At 46.9% G+C, this 22080-nt stretch overlaps 1 pseudogene across 1 annotated transcript in view; it reads left to right on the top strand.

The window, feature by feature from the left end:
* The window catches only part of LOC311107354 (collagen alpha-1(XIV) chain-like), a 148862-nt pseudogene that overhangs the window by 75131 nt on the left and 51651 nt on the right, over positions 1 to 22080 (top strand). The window contains exons 25-28 of the transcript in view: positions 2042 to 2184; positions 3402 to 3511; positions 9153 to 9311; positions 13988 to 14065. The product of the transcript in view is annotated as a collagen alpha-1(XIV) chain-like (transcript). The remainder of the gene's footprint in view (positions 1 to 2041; positions 2185 to 3401; positions 3512 to 9152; positions 9312 to 13987; positions 14066 to 22080) is intronic.

Here is a 22080-nt window from a genome sequence, read left to right on the forward strand (position 1 = left end):
GACGATCCGGTGAAGGGGTGACGTGACGATGTGGAATGACAGCTCCTCGTGGTGCTCCGGTAGTGTGGTAATGGTGATGGTGATGGGGAGAGTGACGTGCGTAATGGTGCCTGATCCAAGTGCTTTATTGTCCAGCGAGGTGACGTGTAGCGGAGAAGGCAGTGGCACGGTGGGCAACCCCCATTCAGAGAACAGCTCCCTATCTATAAGGTTCCCCGCTGATCCGGAATCTATCATTGCGGTAGAAATGGAAGAGAAGGAATAACCAGTCACCGTTATGGGAACTAAAAACAAGGGTTTTGTGATAGGAGATGACGTAACACTCACAGAGCGGCTATGGGAGGCATACCGCCTAGATTGGGAGCTGCCAGGAGATCTGTGGTCCGTGGTGGTGTAGGGGGTGCTGCCCACCTCCATGGGTGAGGACTCGGAGGCAGGGCGGCTTCCATAGCTCAGATGGGATGAGCATCGAGGCTCCGGGAGGTGTTGGGAATGCCGTCTGTCTCTCAACATGTCATCAAGACGGATGGACGTGGCGATGAGGGTATCAAGGTCCATCTCTTCGTCCCGACATGCGAGTTCCATCTTGATGTCCTCCCGTAAGCATCTCCTGAAGGCCTCGCGCAGAGCACACTCATTCCAGCCGTAAGACGCCGCCACCGTGCGAAAGCTCAGAGCGTACTCAGACTCGGGCCCCTCTCCCTGTTGTAGCTGGAGGAGACGCTCACCCCCGTCCTTTCAAACACCGCCCTGAACCGAGCGAGGAAGGTGGAGTAGAGAAGCGCCATGGCCTCACCTCCTTCCCAGACTGCCGTGGCCCAATCCAGTGACTTTCCTTTAAGTAGTGAAATCACCAGCGCTATCCTGGCTTGGTCAGATGGATATGCCCCAGGCTGACGCGCTAGACAAAGTGAAACCTGTAGCAGGAAGCCGCTACATTTAGTAGTTTTACCGTCATAGCGCTCCGGTAGGGCTAGGGTTCCCTCAGAAGTGGCTGATAGCACGGGAACAGGTGGATTGGGTGCACTCGCTGCTCCCTGAGGTGGAACCGGAGCGCTGAGCAGATTATACAGAGTTTGGAGCACTTCCTGCATGGTGGCATTCAACTGGGCAAGCTGCTGCTGGTGTTGGTCGAGGCACTGGGAAACTCCAGGAGGATTACCTGCTGCATCCATTTTTGTGAGAGGTGTGTAATTCTGTGACGAGTACTGAGGATACGAAGAGGCAGGACGCAGACGCAGGAATTAACAAGGTAAAGGTTTACTTAACAATGAGAAAGAGAATAACAACGCGTGCGTAAACGACACGACGCTAACAATTACACACAACAATGACTGAACAGTCCAGGGCTATATAGTGGTGGTGATGAGATGATGAGGTGCAGGTGTGCTGGAGGTGATTAGGGTGCATTGGGTTTCCATTCCTGTGTTTGCCGAGGTGGTGCGCTCAGACCGGTGGCTCAGTAGACCGGCGAATCAGAGCGCCGGAGGGGAGCAACGGGAGGAGACATGACAACTGTATTGTACTGTAAAAAAGTAAATGCTACTGTAATCATAATGAATGAATGGACCAAAAGGACATGGTAAAATACTCAACCATTAAGACTTGATGCCACTCCAATCTGTCCCCTATACATTTTAAATTCCTGTTGCACTATAACCACATATGAGTTAAATTGGTATAGCACTCACAGTAACGGGTGCAACAAATATATCCTCTTACAAGGCACGCCTCCAAATATGTTAATGAGCCAGAAACAACAATACCATGCACCCACTATTGATGGAATTACAGTACCATTTGAAAGACAACAATTATTTCCAAGCACACAACATTTTCCCACAATGCACCATAATTAACAGTATGCTGCAGTAATGCTTTCACAGTATTTTACTGTTGATAATACCCAAAATGACTGTATAAATTACAGTTTCCCGTTACAGTGTAGGCATATGATTTGCCAACCGCCCTCTGGAACCATTCACATCATCTGGCTGCCAGTTAAGTATTGCATCTGTCTGTCTGTCTGTCTGTGTCTCAGGTACCTCCACCCAGAAGGTCTGCCCTCTGACTACACCATCACCATCCTGTTCCGCCTGCTACCAGAGACCCCCCAGGAGCCTTTTGCATTGTGGGAGATCCTGAACAAAGACAATGAACCCCTGGTGGGGGTCATCCTGGACAGTACGTACAGTCTATTCCTCATCACTTCCTGAATCCCTGGCCCTGTGGTTAGAGTTAGGGTTAAGGTTAACCTGCATACTGCATACTCTGCAATTGAGGTCTGTGGTTTACAAAAGTGTGGGAATTTCCAGCGCTGCAGGGTTAGTTTCCAGCACTGCAGGGTTAGTTTCCAGTGTTTCAGGGTTAGTTTCCAGCACTGCAGGGTTAGTTTCCAGCACTGCAGGGTTAGTTTCCAGCACTGCAGGGTTTGTTTCCAGTGTTTCAGGGTTAGTTTCCAGCACTGCAGGGTTAGTTTCCAGCACTGCAGGGTTAGTTTCCAGTGTTTCAGGGTTAGTTTCCAGCACTGCAGGGTTAGTTTCCAGCACTGCAGGGTTAGTTTCCAGCACTGCAGGGTTAGTTTCCAGTGTTTCAGGGTTAGTTTCCAGCACTGAAGGGTTAGTTTCCAGCACTGCAGGGTTAGTTTCCAGCACTGCAGGGTTTGTTTCCAGTGTTTCAGGGTTAGTTTCCAGCACTGCAGGGTTAGTTTCCAGCACTGCAGGGTTAGTTTCCAGCACTGCAGGGTTAGTTTCCAGTGTTTCAGGGTTAGTTTCCAGCACTGCAGGGTTAGTTTCCAGCACTGCAGGGTTAGTTTCCAGCACTGCAGGGTTTGTTTCCAGTGTTTCAGGGTTAGTTTCCAGCACTGCAGGGTTAGTTTCCAGCACTGCAGGGTTAGTTTCCAGCACTGCAGGGTTTGTTTCCAGCGTTTCAGGGTTAGTTTCTAGGGCTGCAGGGTTCGTTTCCAGGGCTGCAGGGTTAGTTTCCAGCACTGCAGGGTTTGTTTCCAGTGTTTCAGGGTTAGTTTCCAGCACTGCAGGGTTAGTTTCCAGCACTGCAGGGTTAGTTTCCAGCACTGCAGGGTTTGTTTCCAGCGTTTCAGGGTTAGTTTCTAGGGCTGCAGGGTTCGTTTCCAGGGCTGCAGGGTTAGTTTCCAGGGCTGCAGGGTTAGTTTCCAGCGCAGCAGGGTTAGTTTCCAGTGCTGCAGGGTTAGTTTCCAGCGCTGCAGGGTTAGTTTCTAGGGCTGCAGGGTTAGTTTCTAGCTAGTGTGTGAGAGAGATATAGACTGAACACACAGACCAGAGGACCAAGCCAGAGGACTCTGGGATGTGGGTTTGTGGGTTTGTGTAGAATGTACTGTCCCTAATTCTCTCTCTGTCTGTCTCTGTTTCTGTCTCTATCAGATGGTGGGAAGACTCTGACGTTCTTGAACCACGACTACAAGGGAGACTTCCAGACAGTCACATTTGAAGGGCCTGACATCAAGAAGATGTTCTATGGCAGTTTCCACAAGGTACGCAGCCTAGTTCTTCCCCTAGATCATCTATGGCCTCTGGTCAAAAGTAGTGCACTGTATAGGGACTAAGGTGCTATTTGGGACGCAGCCAAAATGTCAGACCCCTCCATCCGTATAATAAAGCCGGAAAATAGAGAATTTAGTAGAAGTCATGTCGAAAAATTATCCCAGAGAATGAATGGGGAAACAACCCACCCCCCTCCATCACAGTAGTCAAAGAGAGTTTGAGAAGCCGTCCATCAGACTCTCTTCTCCTAGGCTTTGTGTGCCTGGCTGTTTTGAGTGCATTCTAATGTATTCAGAGGCTGCCTGCAGTATATATCTGGTTGTAATGCTGTTCACCCAAGGACTTTATCCTCCCCACACACACACACACACACACACACACACACATATGCACACACACACACATACACACACACACAGAAATGGACATACACTTACACACAAATGCACACATGCACGCGCAAGCATGCGTACACACACACACACACACGCACATACACACGGTCACGGTCTCCCCTCCGACTGGATGACAGTTGTATTGTGCAGCGACAGACATGTCCTGCTGGATTGCCCTCACTTTACTCCAGGTGTCTTCATATGGTAATCCCTACACCACCGTGTCACACAGAGGATCCCCTGTCATTATAGAGGAAAAGTGTACATGTGTTTCTGAATGGTGTTACTTCCGGTCAGCTTGGCTACAGTAATGTGACAGACTGAACTGTGATATCTATCTGAGGGTGATGTTTCATCCAGGCTACAGTAATGTGACAGACTGAACTGTGATATCTATCTGAGGGTGATGTTTCATCCAGGCTACAGTAATGTGACAGACTGAACTGTGATATCTATCTGAGGGTGATGTTTCATCCAGGCTACAGTAATGTGACAGACTGAACTGTGATATCTATCTGAGGGTGATGTTTCATCCCATGCAGGGATCAGCAGTAAAGAGTATTCTTATAGGGGAGGACATGCTGTCCTGTGTGTCTTTGACATTGTGAGAGATTTTCTTTCTAGTTTTCTCTGTATGATGTGGGTTACATTTCTAGTTTCTAGCTTCGTAGCATAAAAATGCTTTGCTCTGTCTCCCAGTGTTTCTGAAGCAGAGGCATGGTCTATGTAATGTTTGATTTGGTAACTGGTATTAGGGACCACATTTCTCAGTCTGCTGCTGTGGCTGGTAAGGCAAGGCAGCCAGGGTCTTAGTGTTTATCTGCCTGCCTTGCCTCCATCTGAAATTCATTTACAGAATGTAAATCCACTGGCACAGAGAATTGCCATCCTGAATATTGCTGACCCCAGAAATAACGTCCTGAGTAGTTATGACAGCTTTTAAACAAATCTCTCTCTCTCTCTCTCTCTCTCTCTCTCTCTCTCTCTCTCTCTCTCTCGCTCTCTCTCTCTCTCTCTCTCTCTCTCTCCCTCTCTCTGGAGATGAGGCTATTATGGATTTCTGCAGATTTTACTTAAAGGGGTAATCAGAAATGTATTTCCCAGCCAAAGTGTTGCCAATTGTGCTATAAAGCTACAGTAAGTAACCCCTCTCAAATTCTGAGATGTAAGATATGGATGCAAGGGGCGGGGGGGGGGGGGGGGGGGGGGGGGTTATCATGGTAACAGCTAAAGTATTCCATATCCTCTTTACATGGCTAATGGGGAGAAGAGAGGAGAAGTAAGGAAAATGTGCTGATTCATAACTCTCTCCTTCATGCATTTCTCTCCTAGAACATTTGGTGTCAAGGTGGCAATGTTTAGAATACATTGAGATGGATTATGCTGATACACAGCTTTTAATACCAGCATACATTACAGTAAAGCATGGAGAGTGTACATCTCACATAGCTGAGGTATTATCCAGTAAAACTACCTGAAGCAGAATAATTTAAGCAATGGATGTTGAAATAAAACTTTGTAGACTACGCCACCATTGATGAATGGATGGGATTCTCATATTGGACTTTCTGTATTTAGTCTCTAAGACAAGAAGTCTAATTAAGGATATTGTTTCTACCACTCTGAAGTGATACCATACTAAAAGAAGTCTAATGAAGGATATTGTTTCTACCACTCTGAAGTGATACCATACTAAAAGAAGTCTAATGAAGGATATTGTTTCTACCACTCTGAAGTGATACCATACTAAAAGAAGTCTAATGAAGGATATTGTTTCTACCACTCTGAAGTGATACCATACTGAAGAAGTCTAATGAAGGATATTGTTTCTACCACTCTGAAGTGATACCATACTGAAGAAGTCTAATGAAGGATATTGTTTCTACCACTCTGAAGTGATACCATACTAAAAGAAGTCTAATGAAGGATATTGTTTCTACCACTCTGAAGTGATACCATACTGAAGAAGTCTAATGAAGGATATTGTTTCTACCACTCTGAAGTGATACCATACTGAAGAAGTCTAATGAAGGATATTGTTTCTACCACTCTGAAGTGATACCATACTGAAGAAGTCTAATGAAGGATATTGTTTCTACCACTCTGAAGTGATACCATACTGAAGAAGTCTAATGAAGGATATTGTTTCTACCACTCTGAAGTGATACCATACTGTACTCCATCGGTTTCCTGTATATTTTCTCTCTGAGTCATTGTCAGTCCCATACATTAGAGGAGGCTGTTTTGTAAGAAGATGCAAAATGCACTCTGCCTATCTGCTGTAATAGAAAAACCCATCAGTCCTCACACGGTTAGAAATCCAGAGCTGAAAAACAGGGATATCTTAAATGGAAAAAGCAAGCAAACAAATGAAGCGCTGCATATTGCAGTAGAGAGCAGCGAGGAGCGAGGAGGATGTCAGTGACACTCGCTGTTCGCATTAAAAACACAGCTAGCGCGCTGGATGAAATAGGCTAATACATCATGTTGGCACTCAAATTATAACACAATTGATCAGAGGGCCCATCTGACCCACAGGACTGAGTGTGTGTGTGTGTGTGTATGTTGGGCTACATGTGTGTCTCTCCTCTCTCTCCTTTCCTCTATACTTCTAATCCTGCTCTCTTCACCGTCCCCTCCGTCCCCGTCCTCCTCTCTTCACCGTCCCCTCTGTCCCTGTCCTCCTCTCTTCACCGTCCCCTCCGTCCCTGTCCTCCTCTCTTCACCGTCCCCTCTGTCCCTGTCCTCCTCTCTTCACCGTCCCCTCCGTCCCTGTCCTCCTCTCTTCACCGTCCCCTCTGTCCCCGTCCTCCTCTCTTCACCGTCCCCTCCATCCCCGTCCTCCTTTCTTCACCATCCCCTCCGTCCCTGTCCTCCTCTCTTCACCGTCCCCTCCGTCCCCGTCCTCCTTTCTTCACCGTCCCCTCCGTCCCCGTCCTCCTCTCTTCACCGTCCCCTCCGTCCCCGTCCTCCTCTCTTCACCGTCCCCTCCGTCCCTGTCCTCCTCTCTTCACCGTCCCCTCTGTCCCCGTCCTCCTCTCTTCACCGTCCCCTCCGTCCCCGTCCTCCTCTCTTCACCGTCCCCTCCGTCCCTGTCCTCCTCTCTTCACCGTCCCCTCCGTCCCTGTCCTCCTCTCTTCACCGTCCCCTCTGTCCCCGTCCTCCTCCCTTCACCGTCCCCTCCGTCCCCGTCCTCCTCTCTTCACCGTCCCCTCCGTCCCTGTCCTCCTCTCTTCACCGTCCCCTCTGTCCCCGTCCTCCTCCCTTCACCGTCCCCTCCGTCCCCGTCCTCCTCCCTTCACCGTCCCCTCCGTCCCCGTCCTCCTCTCTTCACCGTCCCCTCCGTCCCTGTCCTCCTCCCTTCACCGTCCCCTCCATCCCCGTCCTCCTCTCTTCACCATCCCCTCCGTCCCCGTCCTCCTCTCTTCACCGTCCCCTCCATCCCCGTCCTCCTTTCTTGACCGTCCCCTCCGTCCCCGTCCTCCTCCCTTCACCGTCCCCTCTGTCCCCGTCCTGAATATCATCATCAAGGCCATGGGGTTCATCCCTTAAACTACCATCCCTATCATAGCCACTCTCAGACAGACAGACACATCCACAGCAGAGATACTGTCCCCATGACATTGGTCAGACTATGAATAAACACTGTTCGATTAATGGCCTTTGTCCCAAATGGCACCCTGTTCCCTATATAGTGCACTACTTTTGACCAGAGCCTCATTAGCCTCATCGACTCTGGTCAAAAGTAGTGCACTATATAGGGAATAGGATGCAGCCCAGGCCTTGTGGATACAGTGTTAGTTGGTAGACTGTTGAACTTCTCTTGTTCAGGCAAAACATTTGTTGTTCAGGCAATTGTTGGTTCAAAAAATGGTTCTCTCTCTTGCAATTGTCTGTAGCTGAAAAGGAGGCTGATATGCTGTCCGTGTGTTGGGTTAAGTATATCTCTAAACCCACAACAGTAGTCCTGGGCAGTGTCCCAAATGGCACCCTATTCCCTATATAGTGTAATGGGCTCTGGTCAAAAGTAGTGCACTATATAGGGAATAGGGTGAGATTTGGGACTGAACCTTGGATCCAACCACATAACACAGGCAGGCAGGCAGCTAGGCTTTGACACGCTCTGACATATAGAAACACAATCATACCCAGTGAACTGGAGAAAATAGGTTCACTCCCAAGAACCCATTAAAACGACCATACAGAGTATTACAGACGTCACAGACCGGCCAAATGGATTCTGTTTCTGACGCACAAATATGAACTCTGTCTAACTTCAGATTAGCCTCATCTTGTTATTGTGGGGCTGAGACGTACTTTTCTCTGGTAATGTTATGTTTGTATCTCAAATTGCACCCTATTGGGCTCTGGTCAAAAGTAGTACCCTATGTAGGGAATAGGGTACCATTTGGGACGCGGCCATTATGATTACGGTTGTAACTCAGCTTTGTATCCCAGAACAGCAGAGGAGCCTGTCTGGGAAACCTGTGATTTATTGTGAATCGCTACAATACATTGTGACAAGGAGAAAGTTGATAGGTGCGCATGACAGGTAAATCTTGCAGTCATGTACGCAATATTTATTGAGAAACAATTTCTTGAACATTGTTTCGAGGTGATTCAACCCCGAGATTTCACTCAAAATGGGCATTACACCTGTGTTGTTTATTACGGACAACAGTTCTCATGGGTTGGCCCTGCTCACAACCAATGGATAGGGTTGTGACTAGATGGAGTACAGCTACGGACGGGTTTACCATTGAACTACCGCCAGAGTTTGGACTTGGACTTTGACGCCAGAGAATGAGTCAGAGTTGGATTAGTTTTACATCAGATAATTGTACACTTTCAGTTAATAAAACTGACTGTTGTTTATTTTGATGAAAGTGCTGATGACTTGATAGGTCTACTATATTGTCCACTCACTGACTGTTAGGAGACAGCATTTACTCTCTGGATGATAGTTATACCATATCTGGCAAAGCACCACATGCAAGGACCTGTTATAGGGCCTTATACAGTATGCATGCTTGACATTTGCTTATAGATGATTTATGAAGCATCAATGTAGGCTTTGTCTAGAATATACTTTATTTAAAGTGTGTCTGTTAATGCTGTGGTTTGTTTCAGTACATTTTAAAACATGGTGTTCCATTTCCTCTCCCCACAGACTGATAATACTGTGGTTTGTTTCAGTACGTTTAAAACATGGTGTTCCATTCTCCTTTCCCCACAGCTCCACATGACGGTCAGTAAGACCACAGCCAGAGTGGTGATTGACTGTAAGGTAGTGGAAGAAAAGCCCATCAACGCGGCTGGCAACATCAGTATAGACGGAGTGGAGGTACTGGGACGCATGGTACGATCCAGGGGGAAGAGAGACAACTCAGCTCCGGTAAGAATGATGGAGGAAACTACCACACATTGTGCTGCTTACACAGTATCACTTTATTGTGCTAATGTTTGTCTCTTTTTGGAGGTTAAAAGCCTGAAACGTTAGCACAACAAACAAGCATAGTGTGCAGGAGTTTATTTTTCATTTAACTACTCTTACACATCTTCAACCCCCCTGCAAGACAAGCAACCTCTAGATGTGCAAGACATTTCACTTTCAAAGCATGACATGGCGTATTTCTCAATATGCATTCTACCGTGCTCCACACTCTCATGCTCCGAGTGCATTCTCAGAGGACGTTTATTTTCTCTCGCTCAAATAATTGCCGCCATTGATTTCAAGAAATGTTGCGTAATTTTTTACGTGGTTGTGTCATATTTCTGTGCATACTTTCCGTTGAAGCTTGCATCGATGGATGCTTCAAAATATGTACAAACCACAACAACACCCTACATCCTCTATAATACCACAACAACACCCTACAGCCTCTATAATACCACAACAACACCCTACAGCCTCTATAATACCGCATCAACACCCTACAGCCTCTATAATACCACAACAACACCCTACAGCCTCTATAATACCACATCAACACCCTACTGTCACGAGCTGATGTGGATGTGGTGTTGGAGTCAGGCGCAGGACACAGAAGCTTAGTCAAACCGACTTTACTTGTCAAACACAACAATACAAAATAACGGGCCTCAAAACAACGGAGGCGAGCGATTACGCAGACAGTGCGTCAATACACTAAATACAAGAGAGCCATAACAAATCACCAACGGACAGGCGGACAACAACACACAACTGCAAACAAAACCAAAGGAAACTTATAGGTGACATAATCAATACATAAGATGAAACAGGTGCACCAACAAGACAAAACCAAACAAACATAGAGGACATCAAGCGGTAGTAGCTAGTACTCCGGGGACGACGAACGCCGAAGCCTGCCCGAACAAGGAGGAGGAGCTGTCTCGGCGGAATTCGTGACACCTACAGCCTTTATAATACCACAACAACACCCTACAGACTATATAGTCCCACAACAACACTCTACAGCCTCTATAATACCACAACAACACCCTACAAACTCTATAATACCACAACAACACCCTACAACCTCTATAATACCACAACAACACCCTACAGCCTCTATAATACCACAACAACACCCTACAGCCTCTATAATACCACATCAACACCCTACAGCCTCTATAATACCACAACAACACCCTACAGTCTCTATAGTACCACAACAACACCCTACAGCCTCTATTATACCACAACAACACCCTACAGTCTCTATAATACCACAACACCCTACAGCCTCTATAGTACCACAACAACACCCTACAACCTCTACAGTACCACAACAACACCCTACAACCTCTATAATACCACAACAACACCCTACAACCTCTATATAATACCACAACAACACCCTACAACCTCTATAATTCCACAACAACACCCTACAGCATCTATAGTACCACAACAACACCCTACAGCCTCTATAATACCACAACAACACCCTACAGTCTCTATAATACCACAACAACACCCTACAGCCTCTATAGTACCACAACAACACCCTACAGCCTCTATTATACCACAACAACACCCTACAGTCTCTATAATACCACAACACCCTACAGCCTCTATAGTACCACAACAACACCCTACAACCTCTACAGTACCACAACAACACCCTACAACCTCTATAATACCACAACAACACCCTACAACCTCTATATAATACCACAACAACACCCTACAACCTCTATAATTCCACAACAACACCCTACAGCATCTATAGTACCACAACAACACCCTACAGCCTCTATAATACCACAACAACACCCTACAGTCTCTATAATACCACAACAACACCCTACAGCCTCTATAGTACCACAACAACACCCTACAACCTCTACAGTACCACAACAACACCCTACAGTCTCTATAGTCCCACAACAACACCCTACAGGCTCTATAATACCACAACACCCTACATATTCTATAATACCACAACAACACCCTACAGCCTCTATAATACCACAACACCTTACAGCCTCTATAGTCCCACAACAACACCCTACAGCCTCTATAATACCACAACAACACCCTACAGCCTCCAGCCTATATAATACCACAACAACACCCTACAGTCTATATAGTCCCATAACAACACCCTACAGCCTCTATATAATACCAGAACAACACAGTCCTGGTCCTCCTCACTGGGATCACTGTGACCCAAGATGTCAGAACAGGAAATAAGTTGAGGAGCAGTCTTTGTTGGATGCATAATAGTTATGTGATGATTTCTGTGCACCTCTGAGGGTACATGAATGGACTGCTTTGCAACTATGTGAGAATGTATTATTATTTTATTATTTCTGGAGATTGTCTGATGGAAAGAAAGTGCTTTGTACAGCATTTTGGGGGAATTGGTGGAAAGTAAAAATGTCCCCCTAGATGTTTTTCCATTAATTCTCAGTTTATTGTACTTTAAAGTGGTGAGGCTTTGATATTTCCTCAGCAATTTTACTTGATGGTTGACACATCAATAATCTTATCAAGGTGTAATCTCATAATAAATACATGTAATTTATTTTAGCTTAGTGTTTAAAAGTGCTTCAAATGTCTCATCTCATGTCAATGCATTCCCACTGGGCACAGATGTCAATTCAACGTCTATTCCCCGTTGGTTCAACGTCATTTCAATGTTGATTCAACCAGTGTGTGCCCAGTGGGTTGTGTGTATGTACGTTTAGGTCATTCAGTTCAAACAGCCTGTTGAGCAGACAGAGTCACCATTAAACAGCCTGTTGAGCAGACAGAGTCACCATTAAACAGCCTGTTGAGCAGACAGAGAGTCACCATTAAACAGCCTGTTGAGCAGACAGTCACCATTAAACAGCCTGTTGAGCAGACAGAGTCACCATTAAACAGCCTGTTGAGCAGACAGAGAGTCACCATTAAACAGCCTGCTGAGCAGACAGAGAGTCACCATTAAACAGCCTGTTGAGCAGACAGTCACCATTAAACAGCCTGTTGAGCAGACAGAGAGTCACCATTAAACAGCCTGTTGAGCAGACAGTCACCATTAAACAGCCTGTTGAGCAGACAGAGTCACCATTAAACAGCCTGTTGAGCAGACAGTCACCATTAAACAGCCTGTTGAGCAGACAGAGAGTCACCATTAAACAGCCTGTTGAGCAGACAGTCACCATTAAACAGCCTGTTGAGCAGACAGAGTCACCATTAAACAGCCTGTTGAGCAGACAGAGAGTCACCATTAAACAGCCTGCTGAGCAGACAGAGAGTCACCATTAAACAGCCTGTTGAGCAGACAGTCACCATTAAACAGCCTGTTGAGCAGACAGAGAGTCACCATTAAACAGCCTGTTGAGCAGACAGTCACCATTAAACAGCCTGTTGAGCAGACAGAGTCACCATTAAACAGCCTGTTGAGCAGACAGTCACCATTAAACAGCCTGTTGAGCAGACAGAGAGTCACCATTAAACAGCCTGTTGAGCAGACAGTCACCATTAAACAGCCTGTTGAGCAGACAGAGAGTCACCACTAAACAGCCTGTTGAGCAGACAGAGTCACCATTAATCAGCCTGTTGAGCAGACAGAGAGTCACCATTAAACAGCCGGTTGAGCAGACAGTCACCATTAAACAGCCTGTTGAGCAGACAGAGAGTCACCATTAAACAGCCTGTTGAGCAGACAGAGAGTCACCATTAAACAGCCTGTTGAGCAGACAGTCACCATTAAACAGCCTGTTGAGCAGACAGAGAGTCACCATTAAACAGCCTGTTGAGCAGACAGTCACCATTAAACAGCCTGTTGAGCAGACAGAGTCACCATTAAACAGCCTGTTGAGCAGACAGTCACCATTAAACAGCCTGTTGAGCAGACAGAGAGTCACCATTAAACAGCCTGTTGAGCAGACAGTCACCATTAAACAGCCTGTTGAGCAGACAGAGAGTCACCACTAAACAGCCTGTTGAGCAGACAGAGTCACCATTAATCAGCCTGTTGAGCAGACAGAGAGTCACCATTAAACAGCCGGTTGAGCAGACAGTCACCATTAAACAGCCTGTTGAGCAGACAGAGAGTCACCATTAAACAGCCTGTTGAGCAGACAGTCACCATTAAACAGCCTGTTGAGCAGACAGTCACCATTAAACAGCCTGTTGAGCAGACAGAGAGTCACCATTAAACAGCCTGTTGAGCAGACAGTCACCATTAAACAGCCTGTTGAGCAGACAGTCACCATTAAACAGCCTGTTGAGCAGACAGAGTCATCATCATACGTCAGAACCACTATTTGTATATTTCTCTGAAGCATGTAGAACACGGTGTAGAACACGATGTAGAACACGGTTTAGACACGGTGTAGATGAGTACCGTAAGTGTGTTGCAATATCATGCCAATAACCCTTTCTCTGTGTGTTTGTTCTCTGTGTGGCTGTTCTCTGTGTGGCTGTTCTCTGTGTGGCTGTTCTCTGTGTGTTTGTTCTCTGTGTGGCTGTTCTCTGTGTGGCTGTTCTCTGTGTGGCTGTTCTCTGTGTGTTTGTTCTCTGTGTGGCTGTTCTCTGTGTGGCTGTTCTCTGTGTGGCTGTTCTCTGTGTGGCTGTTCTCTGTGTGTGCATAGTTCCAGATCCAGATGTTTGACATTATCTGCAGTACGTCCTGGGCCAGTCGAGACAAGTGCTGTGAGCTCCCTGGACTGGTAAGAACAACTGCCTTTTAACCAACCATTCAACCTTTCAACCAACCTACAGACCAACAATCAACAGACCATAGTGAAGATGGCGGACTGAGCACAGCAGTGCAGATCGCCTCAGGATAAAAATGTAATATTCAATATCTGTTAGACTAAATATTAGCACTTCACATACTCGTGGGTAACAACATTCAATCTGGATAACAACACAAAACAAATCATAAGGCTAGAGAAATGTATCGACAAATATTACGAAAACAAGCAACACCCAAACATGACGGAGAGTAAACAAGGAGAACCAATCTCCAAAAGAAAACGTGACTCCTCGACGGACATAGACGATATATGCTTTTCACCACCGGGAATGGTAAGGGTGGAAAACTATCTGTTAAAATCGATAAATGACAAACTGGGCATACTTGAATTAGCCAGTAAAGGAGTTGAAGGCGAGCCTCGAGATGAGAGACGATTAAGCTGCGACAATGGAGAAAGAAACCAACAAGCTAAAGGGGACAGTCAATAAGATGGAAACGGACCTTAACGAACTTAAAAAGGAGAACATCTTAGAGAGAGAAGCCTTACTTGACATACAACATCTGGTACTTACTGGTATCTAAGAAAAATAAGGAGAAGTTCCTGAAAGTGTGGTGAAGGAATTATTTCTTACAGTGCTTCAGATCCCACGCGAAGCTGTCGACAAAATTCAAATCGAACGTGTACAACGTTTCGGACAGAGAGGACAGAGATATGAGCCCCCAATCGTTGCCAAATTAGATTTCTTTAAAGATAAAATAATGGTTAAAAGCCTGGGTAAAAGACTCGCTGGCACAAAAATAGGCAAGAATGATCAGTTCCCGAAGGAAATTGCAGAACGGCGCAAAGTTCTGTACCCAATCTTCAAGGAGAATAGATTAAAAGGGAAACGTGTAGCTCTCGTAGTCGATAAACTACATATTGATAACCAAATGTTCCGAGACACAAAGACTACTCCATGGCCATTCTAAATATTACAGAGTTCCCATAGAGGAGCCGAATAATGGAACACCCAATACTAGCCATGGTAGGGATTGTAATTTTAAAAAACATATAGAATGCAATAAAATACAACAATTGTTAAAAAAATAAACTACAACTACACTATACCGTTCTATACCGTTAGTATTACACTTTCCGTTTATAGTATTTTATAAATTGATAAGACAGCATTAGAAGAAAGGATAATTAGCTAAATAATACATCTTCAAATATAAGGAACTGGAACACAAAAGTACTCAATCAACATGGTAGAGATAAAACACAGCAAACAGAGGACATAGAAGACACAGTATGTGTATTTGTATTTATTATGGATCCCCATTAGTTCCTGCCAAGGCAGCAGCTACTCTTCCTGGGGTTTATTATGGATCCCCATTAGTTCCTGCCAAGGCAGCAGCTACTCTTCCTGGGGTTTATTATGGATCCCCATTAGTTCCTGCCAAGGCAGCAGCTACTCTTCCTGGGGTTTATAATGGATCCCCGTTAGTTCCTGCCAAGGCAGCAGCTACTCTTCCTGGGGTTTATAATGGATCCCCGTTAGTTCCTGCCAAGGCAGCAGCTACTCTTCCTGGGGTTTATAATGGATCCCGTTAGTTCCTGTCAAGGCAGCAGCTACTCTTCCTGGGGTTTACTATGGATCCCCATTAGTTCCTGCCAAGACAGCAGCTACTCTTCCTGGGGTTTACTATGGATCCCCATTAGTTCCTGCCAAGGCAGCAGCTACTCTTCCTGGGGTTTATTATGGATCCCCATTAGTTCCTGCCAAGGCAGCAGCTACTCTTCCTGGGGTTTATTATGGATCCCCGTTAGTTCCTGCCAAGGCAGCAGCTACTCTTCCTGGGGTTTATAATGGATCCCCGTTAGTTCCTGTCAAGGCAGCAGCTACTCTTCCTGGGGTTTACTATGGATCCCCATTAGTTCCTGCCAAGACAGCAGCTACTCTTCCTGGGGTTTATTATGGATCCCCATTAGTTCCTGCCAAGGCAGCAGCTACTCTTCCTGGGGTTTATTATGGATTCCCGTTAGTTCCTGCCAAGGCAGCAGCTACTCTTCCTGGGGTTTATTATGGATCCCCATTAGTTCCTGCCAAGGCAGCAGCTACTCTTCCTGGGGTTTATTATGGATCCCCATTAGTTCATGCCAAGGCAGCAGCTACTCTTCCTGGGGTTTATTATGGATCCCCATTAGTTCCTGCCAAGGCAGCAGCTACTCTTCCTGGGGTTTATTAAGGATCCCCATTAGTTCCTGCCAAGGCAGCAGCTACTCTTCCTGGGGTTTATTATGGATCCCCGTTTGTTCCTGCCAAGGCAGAAGTTACTCTTCCTGGGGTTTATAATGGATCCCTGTTAGTTCCTGTCAAGGCAGCAGCTACTCTTCCTGGGGTTTACTATGGATCCCCATTAGTTCCTGCCAAGACAGCAGCTACTCTTCCTGGGGTTTACTATGGATCCCCATTAGTTCCTGCCAAGGCAGCAGCTACTCTTCCTGGGGTTTATTATGGATCCCCGTTAGTTCCTGCCAAGGCAGCAGCTACTCTTCCTGGGGTTTATAATGGATCCCTGTTAGTTCCTGTCAAGGCAGCAGCTACTCTTCCTGGGGTTTACTATGGATCCCCATTAGTTCCTGCCAAGACAGCAGCTACTCTTCCTGGGGTTTATTATGGATCCCCATTAGTTCCTGCCAAGGCAGCAGCTACTCTTCCTGGGGTTTATTAAGGATCCCCATTAGCTCCTGCCAAGGCAGCAACTACTCTTCCTGGGGTTTATTATGGATCCCCATTAGTTCCTGCCAAGGCAGCAGCTACTCTTCCTGGGGTTTATAATGGATCCCCGTTAGTTCCTGTCAAGGCAGCAGCTACTCTTCCTGGGGTTTACTATGGATCCCCATTAGTTCCTGCCAAGACAGCAGCTACTCTTCCTGGGGTTTATTATGAATCCCCATTAGTTCCTGCCAAGGCAGCAGCTACTCTTCCTGGGTTCAGCTAAATTAAGGCAGTTCATACAATTTTAAAAACATTACAATACATTCACAGATTTCACAACACACTGTGTGCCCTCAGGCCCCTACTCCACCACTACCACATATCTACAGTACAAAATCTGTGTACACCCAAGGGCCAGCCGTGCTGCCCTGTTCTGAGCCAATGTCACGATCGTCGAAGGAGGAGGACCAACGCGCAGCGTTATTTGCAAACATACTTATATATTAACTGATAACACGAACAAAACAACAAACGATAATGTGAAGTCCTTGGTTAACACACATAAACCAAACCGGAACAAGATCCCACAACCACTGTGGGAAAACTGGCTGCTTAAGTATGGTGCCCAATCAGAGACAACAAGCAACAGCTGATTCACGTTGCCTCTGATTGAGAACCACACCGGCCAACATAGAAACACAAATGACTAGAAAGAGAACATAGAACAAAACACATAGACTCTACACACCCTGGCTCAACATATTAGAGTCCCCAGAGCCAGGGTGTGACAGTACCCCCCCCCAAAGGCGTGGACTGCGACCGCGCCAAACATAACCGAACAGGGGAGGGCTGGGTGGGCATTCCTCCTCGGAGGCGGGTCCGGCTCCGGGCATGACCACCACCCCTCAACTATCCCCCCGTAGCGCCCCTGGTCCGGTCCCGCTGGCTGGAGCTGGACTGGACATCGGTGGAGTGGATTGCTTGGACTCCGATGTGGAGCAGCTGACCGGTACCTGACCAGGTACCGGTGACCCAGGCACGGGTTGTGCCGGACTGACGATGCGCACCACAGGCTTGGTGCGGGGAGCAGGACTGGGCCGGACCGGGCTGACGATGTGCACCCCTGGCTTGGTGCGTGGAGCAGGAACGGGCCGGACCGGGCTGACGACGCGCACCCCTGGCTTGGTGCGTGGAGCAGGAACGGGCCGGACCGGGCTGACGACGCGCACCATTGGCTTGGTGCGGGGAGCAGGAACAGGCCGGACCGGGCTGACGACGCGCACACCTGGCTTGGTGCGTGGAGCTGGAACAGGCCGGGCCGGGCTGGCGACGCGCACCGTAGGCTTGGTGCGAGGGGTAGGAACAGGCCGGGCCGGGCTGGCGACGCGCACCGTAGGCTTGGTGCGAGGGGCAGGAACTGGCCGGGCCGGGCTGGCGACGCGCACCGTAGGCTTGGTGCGAGGGGCAGGAACAGGCCGGGCCGGGCTGGCGACGCGCACCGTAGGCTTGGTGCGAGTGGCAGGAACAGGCCGGGCCGGGCTGGCGACGCGCACCATAGGCTTGGTGCGAGGGACAGGAACAGGCCGGACCGGGCTGGCGACGCGCACCATTGGCTTGGTGCGGGGAGCAGGAACAGGCCGGACCGGGCTGGGAACACGCACTACTAACTTAGTGCGGGGAGCAGGAACAGGTCGGGCCGGACTGGGAACACGCACTACTAACTTAGTGCGGGGAGCAGGAACAGGTCGGGCCGGACTGGGAACACGCACTACTAACTTAGTGCGGGGAGCAGGAACGGGCCGGACCGGACTGGTGACACACACCACTTGCTTGGTGTGAGGAGCGGGACTGGGTTTCTTCATAACCCTCCGCTCCCTCAGCTGCCTACTCAGTTCCTCTCGCCTTGCCTCTACTCTCTCCTTCTCCCTTCTAGCATCCAGTAGCTCCTCCCTCTGACCCACTAACTCCTGCTCTCTCCTTACCAATAGCCCCCTTAACCTGGTGGCCTCCTCTCCTAACCTCCCAATACGCCCTGTGGCTGCCTCCTGCTGCCCCGTCGCCCATGCCGTGTGCCCCCCCCTAAAAAATGTTTGGGGTTGCCTCTCGTCCATCCGACGACGACACTGTTGACGCCGTTGCTCCTCTCTCCGGCGCGCCTCCACCGTCTCCTCCCACGGACGGCGATCCATCCCGGCCTGGATTTCCTCCCAGGTCCAGGACCCCTGCCCGTCCAATATCTGCTCCCACGTCCAGGCTGTCTGCTCCTGGGCACGCTGCTTGGTCCTATATTGGTGGGATCTTCTGTCACGATCGTCGAAGGATGAGGACCAACGCGCAGCGTTATTTGCAAACATACTTATATATTAACTGATAATACGAACAAAACAACAAACGATAACGTGAAGTCCTTGGTTAACACACATAAACCAAACCGGAACAAGATCCCACAACCACTGTGGGAAAACTGGCTGCTTAAGTATGGGGCCCAATCAGAGACAACAAGCAACAGCTGATTCACGTTGCCTCTGATTGAGAACCACACCGGCCAACATAGAAACACAAATGACTAGAAAGAGAACATAGAACAAAACACATAGACTCTACACACCCTGGCTCAACATATTAGAGTCCCCAGAGCCAGGGTGTGACAGCCAATTGCAATTTTCCTAACTCCTTTTTTGTGGCACTTGACCACACGACTGAACAGTAGTCTAGGTGCGACAAAACTAGGGCCTGTAGGACATGCCTTGTTGATAGTGTTGTTGTGGGTATGTGCGAATGTATTGTGATGGAAGGTGGGGTGTGTGTTTTTTTGTTTGGAAAAGTGTGTAGTTATGTGAGTGAAAAAGGAAAACGGTTGCAAATCCCAGAGCCCATGTGTGTCTGTGAGCAGGGGTTGTGAGAGAGAGCTTTCAATTTTGTGCAGAAATGGGATATACATTTTAAAATAAATTATAAATATAGTTTATTTATTTATTGTCCTATCATGATGGAACGTTCCCCAACCCTATACCCTAGACACCCAACAGAGTGACCCGTACACTAAGGAGAAGTCCTTATCTGTTTTATGGGCCTACTGTAAGTAGCCTATACACAGCCAAATCAGAAAGATGAATGCGGTCAGAGACCCACTAGAGCAGCACCACCCCCTCAAGATTCTGAGCCTGCCTGGCAACAAAGCCAAGCACCCTGATGGGAGAGCATAATATACAAGGAAATTCTCAAAGCTGCTAATGAGAACCTTGACGACCTTGTACCTAGCCAGTGGGGATTCCGGTGGGGTAGTGGCAGTGCTGGCAACACTGGCTGCAGTAACCCATGGGGAGGGGGTCACACTCGGACAATCAGAGAGGGGGCATATTATTGTGGCCCTGGTGGCACAAAATAATCAAAGGTCTGACTGCACAGAGATGCTTGGACTAGGACTTGACAATGGGACTTGACAATGGTTAATGCCAGTTTTTGCTCAATTTTGCTCGCCTTCTCAAACAGCTGCAACTGTATATGCATTCGTAAATCAAGTCCTTTCTTGAGTTGGGCTCAGGGATGGAACAACTGTTGAGCATCTGAGCTTATGGTTGTTTGTGGGGAAAAGGGGTTGAGTGTGTATGTGTGTGTGTGTGTATGTATCCCACATATGTTGCTGGGAGGAATGATTTTAGGGACAATATAGGATGAATCACAATAATTGTTTGCTAAAATAATAATTGCTACAGGCCAAAAAATTGTTGACCTTGGAGATCTCATCCTGTGACCCCACCTCGTTAGCTGCTTTACTCTGCTCAAAACTTGCATTAGCTGAGCCTGTTTCCAAATACACTAAAAACCCTATTGTGAAACATTCTCTAAAAATCTGGAAACAGTTCAGGCGATCGTTTGGTCTCAGTGAATTTTAAACTTCTGCCCCATTATTAAAGAACCATACATTCTCTCCATCATTATTAGACCGGGCGTTTCATATCTGATCTGGAAAAGGGATTTCCTCACTTAACGACTTGTACATTGATATTGATTTTGCATCTTTTGAACAGTTAGTACAAAAGTTCAATATTCCTAGATCCCATTTCTTTAGATGCCTGCAATTGCGTAGTTTTGTATTTTCATACTCTAGTCACTTCCCCATCACGCCCACCTACCTCCCTTCTAGATTCTATTTTTAAAGTGAACCCTTATATCAAAGGGGGCATAAGCTTGATCTATACGTTATTAAACTCACACAATCTGGATTCCCTGAACTCTCTTAAGAACCAATGGGAAGAGGATTTAGGTGAACAACTTTCAGACGAAACTTGGCAGAGTATGCTTCAGAGAATACATTCTTCATCTATATGTCTAAGACATGCTGTAATTCATTTTAAAATAGTTCATCGGCTGCATTGGTCAAAGGCAAAATGATCCAAGATTAGACCAGAAATAGATCGCACTTGTGACCGACGTAAGCAGGCTCCTGCTACTTACACGTGTTTTGGACATGCCCGAAATTGATAGATTTCTGGATATCAATTTTTTTAGATGTTTTCTAAGATACTGGAGAGACCGATAGAACCTTTATTGCATTATTGGGAGTGGCACCACAGGAGGCCCGTCTAAACGGCTCTATGGGCAACATGCTGCCATTTACTACTCTTCTAGCTAGACATCTTATACTATTTCAGTGGAAGGATCAGTTTCCACCTACTTTTAACCATTGGATAAAGGACGTTATGCAACATCTCAAGCTAGAGAAAATACGCTACTCCGTTAGGGGATCTGCAATTACATTGTATAATATCTGGCAACCTTTCCTATAATTTGGAGAAGACATGGACCCAGCTAATTTCACAACTCCATAAACCAATCCAAATTAGAATTTGTATAATTATTTTTACTCTTTTTAAACTTTTTGTTTTATAATATCTTTGTATTTAATTTTTTTACTATTTGATTATATTATTCATTGTATATCATGCCTGCTTTAAGTCTGGTTTTGGGGTGGGGCTCTGTTAGAGCATGGGGGGGGGGGGGGTTGGGGGGGGTTTGATTTGATCTGGTAGGGGATCCGTGTTTCTTGGCCCAAGCAAGTCTCTTCTTCTTATTGGTGACCTTTACATTTACATTTTAGTCATTTAGCAGACGCTCTTATCCAGAGCGACTTACAGTTAGTGAGTGCATACATTTTCATACTTTAGCAAGTCTCTTCTTATTATTTGTGGCCTTTAGTAGTGGTTTCTTTGCAGCAATTCGACCATGAAGGCCTAATTCACACAGTCTCCTCTGAACAGTTGATGTTGAGATGTGTCTGTTA

The sequence above is a fragment of the Coregonus lavaretus genome (genome assembly GCF_964263955.1).
Source record: "Coregonus lavaretus genome assembly, chromosome: 3".
Taxonomy (NCBI): Eukaryota; Metazoa; Chordata; class Actinopteri; order Salmoniformes; family Salmonidae; genus Coregonus; species Coregonus lavaretus.